Here is a 9,066-nt window from a genome sequence, read left to right as displayed (position 1 = left end):
TACTTTATTATGGCAGTCCTTGCAAACTAACACAGTGTCTCTGCACAAATAAGATACTGACAGAATTAGAAGATAAAAGATTACTTCACACACACACACACATGCGCGCACGCGCACACACACACACACACAAATTAAGGTCTAGCGAATCTTCAGAATCTCTGCCTCTTATTTTAAAACATTGGGACATTAGTTCACCTCCTTAAATTTCTCTCATTCAGAAAGATTATCAACTGTGTCTTTGATCATATTTATAAATTATTTTATTATGCTAGAATATAAACTTTTGGTATTTGAAAACTGAATACCATTGACAGGGTCAACATATTCACTTTACATTTTTTCTTATGTACTGAGCTTCAATTTCCCCCTGATACCCTTTCTTTGTATCTCTTCATTAAAGAAAATAATAGTTGACTATGTGTATTGTTTCTATCCAGTTAACAAAAGTGTGCATCTTCCCTAAACAGCTCCCTCTCTTGTTTAGCTTATGTTTTTGTCTGTTCTTAGCAATTTTTTTTTTTTTTTTGTCTTGAGGTTTTTTCATAGACCTCAACACAGTCTGGGCTTTGGGCCATCCTGATCATATTGCTGCAGACATGCCTGACTCATTTAAGGCATTTTACTCACACTATCAGTTTAATGATTCTAATGATCTCTCTGTGTCAATTATCTCTCTCTTTTTTTACATGTTCTTTTAAATGGTGATCTCAGAGAGCATAGTGTTTAATCAAATTGTTCTTGTCAAAATTTTGTCAAAATACTATTCTAGACCATTCCATCATTCTTTTGTATCAAATTTTATTTAAATGCATTTACATAATTAGGAAATGAATGTAGGCTCACTGTAAATTTGTTTTTCAATAATACAGAAGTTTATAGAACAGAAAGATAAATTTCCCCTGTACCCAACGCAATTCCAGTTCCATACTTGGAGGTAGTTGCCATTCATACTTTGACGTTTCAGTATCATTATCTAGGTATTTGTTGAAGGAAGTCATCAAGAGGATGTGGCCTCCAGTTGATTCACAAGCTAGAGCCTCTTGACAGGCTCCTCACCCTCTCTCTTGTCCTCAGACTATATGTTCCACCCACCATTCCCACGGTAGGAGCTATTTCAAGGGCACAGTCCTGAAAGTGTAATGTGTTATTGAGACATCTAGACTGAATACATGACAACCCTATTAAGACCTCTATGTATACTTGTAAGATTCTGGTGAGCAGGTGCAGAGATCTACTTGTCTTGAGGCCACCCAAGACAAGCTTTGTATGTAAGTTCCCTTGCTTACTAAAACTGCCACTGAGAAATCTAAAATGGTCTTCTTCTTTCTTTGGTCTCTTCTTGCCATATGCATTTTGGTGGGCCAGTTTCACATGGGAAACTGCCAAGTGTTTGAACCAACAGCATTTAAATATAGCAGAAAATATCTGGTTGTCAAAACACTAGAAGTTTTTTAAAAACTTTATAGTCTATTCTTCAGCATCACTTAATAAATCAAAGTGCCCTAAAATTAAAGGAATTACACTGTGTAGTGCCATTGTTTGGCAATGGCACTGAAAATGGGCAGTTGTTCTTGCCATTGCATCCTCTTTCTTTGTGATACAGCCAGAAGGTGTGGAAACTAAGGAAGAGGCTGTGTTAATTAATGTCCCAGCAGTGTTGCTGGAATAGCATCAGTTGTCTAGGATTTAAGTCATTTATATATTTGGATAATTAAACCTCTTTTTAAAGCATTGACTTGTCCAAATGTGTATTATATATTCTCCTATTATAGTGCACTATGGATTCGAAATATCTAAATGTTGGAAACAGCATTAAACCAAAACACGGGAAATTTTGATCTTGGATAAATTGTATACATATATGTAGGTATCTTTCTTTGGTCTTTAAAAACTCTAACATATCCATTGTGAAATTGTTTTCATGTCAGTAACTCTAGTTCTCCCTCACACTATTTAAGAGCCACAGAGTATTGTATTGCTTGTATATCAGTCGTGGTCCCAACGGGAAATGCGTGGGCAGAGTTAAAGGAAACAGCAAAGGATGGTGAAGCACCCAGGTTTTAGTAACAAAAGAAAGGAGCTACCACCTCAAGTCCTGAGGAAACAGAGAGAGAATGTTCTCTGTTACTGGAACCAGTGAGAGTTACAGCAGTGGAGGGGAGGAGGTTGTCCAGATTTAGCCATCGAGATGTCTGGCCATAGGTAGAGGGTTGCAGTCACTACAACCACAGTTGGCAGAGAAATAGCAGAGGAGAAATACCAGAAATTCCATCTCACCCTTCAATCCTGTTGGTGCTTCCAACAGCTAATAAAAATCAAAAGCCAGAGGAGAAGGGGACCCTAGGTCAGCTTCCTAGGAATCAGAGTAGGGTAGAGAATTGATATAGAGGAGCAATCACAGAATAAAGAGCATTACATTTATGTATGAGTCATTCTAATTATATTGATTGAGGACCTGCTATGTGTCAGGCATTGTTCCAGGCCCAGGGGATATGATAGTGAATGAAACAGACAAACTTGCTACTTTTAAAGAATTTACGGTTCTAGGATGGAGAGGAAACAACAAAATTAACACATCTAGTTACATACTAACATATACAGTGTTTATCAGGTCTCAGATATGGTTCTATACATTTTCCATACATTGCCTCAATAAATAAATTAATAGCGTGAATTTTGAACATTTCTTTAATGATGGGACATTGTAGGATATGTTCCTTTTTTTTTTCTTTTTTTTCTATTACCAACAATATCTTAATAAATTATTTTAAACATCATTTTTTGTGCACACATATAAGTGATTTTGTGGAAAAGATACCTGTACATGAAACTGCAGAGTCAAAAGGAAAGCATTTTTTAACTTAGTAGTGTCAGTCAAATAATTCTCCAGAAAACTATACTAATACACATACTCACCAATGAGGGGGCCAGTTTTCATAGCCCCTCTATCCTGTGTCATAGAATTTTATAATATCTTGGAAACCATTCTAAGTATAAGATGGATTTCTGCTTAGGTAGATGTTGGAGGAAAGATTCAAGCACAGAATAACGATTTAACCAGATGATCCTTGAGATGCTTTATAAGCCTGAGGTTCTATGAGGCTATGCTATCACGTTTAACTATAAATTTATTTCATTTACCAATACAACCCATTAAGTTTAAGAAGAAACAATGATGGTGCCATAAACCAACCATTAGCATGCTTTACCTCAGGAGCTTAGGATCTGGGCCTTTGGGGCAATTTCAGACAATTTCCCAAATGAATCCTTAACTGTAAATCACCATAGGAGTCAGAACGGAGAATACCTACATCTTTTCAACACTAAAAAGAATGCAAAACAAATTATTGAATTAAACACAGATCATAGATCAAAAATGTCATTTAAATATAACATAAATGAACAGTAAAACCGCAATGTAAAAACATTAGCTTGCATTGTGGGTATTATTATTGTCTATACATTGGTATTCAGCACATATAAAATGTATTTTTCTGAAGAGTGAACTCTTTGGTATTCATTATTTCTATGATTGTTAGAGCATCTTTTAAAATAGATATCAGTAAAACTATGCTATCCTAGGGCTTTAGAAGTGAAAGAATCTTGAAGATCACTGGTGTGTATTTTACCATGAAAAAAAAAAAAAGAACTAGGCCAAGGAGTTTACATCAGACACACAGACACGTCGGGACAGAAGTGGCTCAGAGATTCTGTGATGGAAACCTCAGGTCATAATTATTTTTCCTTTGCTGTGAATCCATAAATGTACTGTTGAAATTATAATGAGGAAAATGTGGCTGAGAGTCAGTGGTTTGCTCTTGGGTTCTAGGATAACTGGTAGAGACTGTGCTCGCAATTTGTTTTCCACATCTCCACTCCAGCAGTTTTCTTTTTCAGCTGACCTACCTTTCCTATGTATCTCATGTTGCTGTTACCCTATGCAGTTGGTGCCCTGGACCCAGGGCCTGGAGTCGAGGAAAGAAAAAATATATACATGAACAGGGCTGGGTCACCTCTGTGACGTAGGAAGTGCAAATGGTCACGATGCCAAATTCCAGAAGATTAGAAATTCCAGGGATGTCTCAAAGGCCTGCTTCTATAGGTGGCCCTCATCACATGCCCAACCACATTACTGACTCCTGATGCTGGAAGCATAGACTGGAAGGGTACAGACTGGCAACCACTATCCAGATATTCTAGAGTTTGAAAAGCCCTCTTCCAGTGAGCATTAGAAATCTGGATCAGGTCGGCATCGGCTGTACCAGCCTCTTTACTGCCAAGAAGGAAGCAGCCTCCCAAAAGCAAAGAAGATAAATAAGCTTCTTTGTCATACCGATTCTAGACCAAAATAGCTGAAATTCTATTTAATATGAAGGAAATTGCTGTAGAGGTACAGAGCTCATTTTTATTTTAAGGAATCTATGTCTAGGTACTTAAGTCTTCAAAAAGAACATAAGATACAATATGCTCTTCACTGAGTCTCTTCAATGACTTTAGTTTTACAGTATGATATTTAATTTTACTTTCAATCTTTAGTTATAACTTAGAGTTGATGATAATTCTCATTTCCATTATTTGAACTTTCTTTTCTCTGTAGCCACTCAAATAGGATAAGGACAGTTCTAGAGTTTCTTTTTCAAACCCAGTAAGGATTTGTATTGAAAAGATTACTCTCTTTATGCAAACACTAGGGGGCAATAGATAGTATCAAAAATAACTGTAATTTGGCCCAAAAAAATATCAGTTTCATAATCTGAAATACCAGTTACTTATCTATTTAGCCTACACTTATTTCACTTTTTTTCTTTGAAGCTAAATCAACTCCTACGATTGCTTTTTTTTTTTTTTAACTTTGCATCAAATTTTCATTTCTTGCTGCAATTGTTTTATGGTGGAAAGGTGACTTAAATGATGTTTGAAGATGTCCTCAGTGGTTTTTTGCTCTTGGGCTTTTCCTGATATCTGAGAATGTCAGTTTGGGTGATTGCGGCCAGCAGCCTTAAAAAGGGATCTGGGCCATGCTTACCGAGGTGGTAAGACCTGACTGCTCTGGTGTGACAGGTAATGTATAGAAACTTACTACTAACCAAGGACTTAATGATTAACGTAATCTCTGCTTGTCACTATCTTGTTCTTCTGAAATCAGTTTTAAGAGATACCTACACCTCTCCTTCCTGCTTCAGGACTTGGACTCATCTTATTTCACATATATCTAGAAAGATGAATTTTTACTATTTGCAGATAGACTAAACTTTACTTCTGTATTTATGATCTCTTTGATTTCTCCTTCTCCCAGCAGACTTTAAGTGTACATGTACCTCTGCTCACTTCTATAGCTTCCTATTATAGCTCATCTTCCTGGCGAGATTACAAATGCTTGGAGAGCAGGGGCTCTGTCCTACTCATCTTATATACTCTAAGGTGCTGGTCACACAGTAAGTGCTCAGTGAAAATTTGTTGAATTCAACAATCGAAGGACCCAAGGTGGACTTTATTGGAGCAGATTGAATGACACTTTAAAATATTTCTTACTCTATTATTGGTCTTTGTATTAATGATTTATTAATTTCAAAGGAGTGGGCACAATTTTTGGAGTTAGTAGATTTGAGTTTAAATTCCAAAACTATCATTTATCTATGGTTTGATTTAAACTTCTTGAGTCTTGGTGTCCTTGTTTTTCAAATGGGATAATGATGCCTCTCTTATAAAGTTTTTTTTACAAGAATTAAGTTAACATGCAACGGTTAATCATTATATTTGTCACATATTATACAAATTTCCCTATCTTAACAAGAAAATACAATCATTTATATCTTTAACATAATTGTATTTATGAAAGGTTTTGAATTTAGATCTTTCAATAGTCAAACACAGTTGCAAATCTATAGAGCTAATAGAACTTTAGAAATTATAAAAGGTAATAGATTTCAAACTTACAAAGCTGTGGCATGATCTGTTCAACCAAAATTTTTCTGATAATCCAAAAACTAAACACTAATTAGCTAGGATGTTCTGACTAAAGCAAAAGTAGAAATAGTTGAGTCCTGTCTCTTCATCTCCCCGCTTTCTTCCACTCAACAAGTGTCAACTAAGGAAATCTGAAATTATTAGGACTCCTCAAATGCGTTTTTGAAATCTAGTGGATGGTCCTGCCCCTTTATTTTATGGATAAAAAAAAGATAAAAATCAGAAACATCATATTACATACTTTTGAGATCACATAGCTCATTAATATCAGAGCTGTGGCAAGAACCAGGTTTCCTGACTTCCAGTGTGGTGCTTTTTCCACCCACCATGGAGCTCCATAAGTATTCAATATGAAAAAGATAATTGGTCCCATATTGGTCTTTTAGTACCAATCTGTCCAAATAACAACAATAACAATATATAATTTTTATTGAGAGTTTACTGTGTATCAAACACTGTGCTATGTATTTTAGAATCACTGTTTCATCTAATGATTGCAACAATGCTATGATTTCAATATTGTTATATCCCCATTGACAATGGAAAAATTGAGTATTAGAGAGGTTGAATAGCTTGCTTAAAGTTACCCAGCAAGAAACTCTCATGGTCTGTGCTAAACTGAAATCCTAACACCAAAAGCCACATTAAAGCAACAGCACTGTATTTAGGATACTAAGAAAAGAGATATAAATATTTGACACATCAGTAATCTTTGAAAATTTCAAGGCCAAACAAAGATATTAACTGACTCCAGTCAGGGAAAAACATTTATTCAAATACAAGTTTTCTACCCCCATATGTTTGAAAAAGATCTATTATTTTGCTTTTCTTTAACCAGCCATTTTCTTGATTAAAAACCATTAATAACCATTACTTTTTAAACTGTTCTTGCACTTCTCAAGCATGTTTAAATTTTACAAGTCTTTATCTTTCAAGAGTAAGCTACATTTAGTCAATATTTTTCTAAGAAAGTCTTTGATCTATGGTAATACACTAATAATAAGACTTTAAGTTAAATAACAAAGAAGTATAATCATGACTTAACTAGTTGCTATAAATTAATCTAGATTCACATTACAAAAAATTATTTTAACAGAAAATAAAATTATGGGCATTTTTAGTTGCACTCCTGTATCAATTTTTCTTTATATAACTCCATAATTAACCATTGTAAAGGTCAAATATTTAATCAATGAATTCTTTTTGCACCAATTATTTTCTTGATTCATTTATTTTTACTTGTCTACTGCAAAGTATATTTATGCTAGTTTTATATTGATTATATGTTTTCATACTTAGGAATTCTAGTGGTTCCCTTATTTATACCTGGCAGCATATAAGGCCCAGCACAATATTGCCTCAAACTGTTGTCAGCGTCATCTTTCAAGATCCCCCCACATTTGACCTCTACTCCAAGAACAATGAATTTTACTCCATACTCCTTTCTCGGCTGAACTGTTTCTTCAAGAACAATTAAAATGTTACTTCCTCTACTCTCAGATAATTAGCTGCTTACTTCTCTGTACTTCTACTATATTCTTTTCACAACATTATTATAAAATTTAGAGTATTTTATAATTGATTTGTATATCTATCATCTATCTTTCATTCTTTCTATCTATATCCCTATAGGAAGAGAAAAAGAGAAATAACCTTCTAGAGAAAAAGCACATCCTATTTATCTTTCTATCCCCATAGCTTTGCACAGAACCAACAATTCGTAAATAATTTCATATTTTTAAAGTGAAAGTGTGAAGTGTGGCATAGGTATTTTAATTGTTTTGCAGGTAATGAGATGAGGTTAAGTTCCAAAATCATAGAGTATATCAAAGCCATATATATATTTTAAAAATCACTGTTACTCAACACAGTTGTTACTCAACACAGTTCTCCTGTACCATAGGAAGAAGAAATATCCTGTGTCAGAGATATGTATTTTTAGATGCTATACAAGATTTGCCAAGATTATTATATATTCTGAATGCAAATATATATTCTATCATTCACATTACCTCTTTTCTTAAGCTACTTTATTGAAATATAATTGGCACACAAGAAAATGCACATGTATAAAGTGTGCAATTTGATGTTTTGACACATGCATACCCCTATAAAACTGCATCAAAATAGTGAACATATCTATAATCTCCCAACATTTCTTGTGCCCCTTTACAAGCTATATTACGCTATTCCCATCCCAAGCAACAACTAATCTGTTTTCTGTCCCTATAGATTAGTTTTTCTAGAGTTTTTTGTATGGAATTCTACAATATGAGTTTTTTTGTTTTTGTTTTTGTTTTTGTTTTTGTTTTTTGGAGGAAGGGGATCTGGCTTATTTTACTCAATATAATTATTTTGAGACTCACCTTTGATGCTATGCATGTAAGTAATAATCCCTAACGTCACTACTTGCTCTAATCTGCTCTGATTTCAAGGATGAGATAACACATTTATCTGTCATCTTAAAATAGTATTGTCATCTACTCACATATACCATATTACCCCAATTCTTCCTTATTTTCTTAGGCCATCAATCACAGTTTTTTGTTTTTTTTTTTATTGTGTCTTTTGAGATATACATTTACAGATTCAATCATGCCTCTTGGAAAAGAAGGCTTTAAAAAGCTAACCTTGAGAATTCAGAGAAGAAAAGTCATTTTATGATTTGGTCAAATCCACATATCTTCTAATGTTCTGTCAGTGTTGTTTTCAGTTGATTGTATTACACAGCACTCAGTGGGACCTTTATAGACTTCCTCATCTTCTAATTGATCTCAATTGATTTCTCTATCTATATCTATCTTTCATTCTTTCTATCTACATACCTATAGGAAGAGAAAAAAAGAATATAACCCTCTAGAGAAAAAGCACATCCTATTAGAAGACTTCCTCGTCTTCTAATTGATTTCTCCATTTTCTCTGTAATATAAGCCTATTTTCTCATTCTTCACTTTATCCATCAATCCAGCAGTAAATTCTTCCAAAAGGATCCAAATAAGTTCCTTCAAGTAAAATCTCCTTGTTGTCACTCGTCATTGTTCATATCTTCACTTCCTAGCCCTATTTCTTTTTTTACAAATTAGTTCTTTGGCTGCA

This window comes from Pteropus vampyrus, unplaced genomic scaffold (genome assembly GCF_000151845.1).
Source record: "Pteropus vampyrus isolate Shadow unplaced genomic scaffold, Pvam_2.0 Scaffold18, whole genome shotgun sequence".
In the NCBI taxonomy this organism is placed as follows: domain Eukaryota; kingdom Metazoa; phylum Chordata; class Mammalia; order Chiroptera; family Pteropodidae; genus Pteropus; species Pteropus vampyrus.
This window is presented reverse-complemented; position numbering follows the sequence as displayed.